The following is a 349-nucleotide window of genomic DNA, read 5'->3' as shown; positions in this document are numbered from 1 at the left end:
AGTTAAGCTAATCTGTTAAAAAAATATTTTTACACTAAAATTAGTTATTAATGTATTTGTGTAAATACATGTATAGTTAATTTAATTTCAATGTATATTTATATTCTAACATGTATTTTATACTGATAATTAATTTTATATACACGGAACATAGTCTTCTTTGTTATTATCAAAAAATGGGGAAGCAACAATGAAAAAATTTAAGAGATTAGTACTTTTATTAAAATTTGACCAACATTTAACTAGCAAAAAAAAGTGAATAATCATATACTATTAGATATAATCTTATATCATAAAAAATACTAATAATGATTAATTGATGGTTACAAACTATAAAATCTCAAATCTC

Source organism: Arachis ipaensis, chromosome B09, assembly GCF_000816755.2.
Source record: "Arachis ipaensis cultivar K30076 chromosome B09, Araip1.1, whole genome shotgun sequence".
NCBI lineage: Eukaryota > Viridiplantae > Streptophyta > Magnoliopsida > Fabales > Fabaceae > Arachis > Arachis ipaensis.
This window is presented reverse-complemented; position numbering follows the sequence as displayed.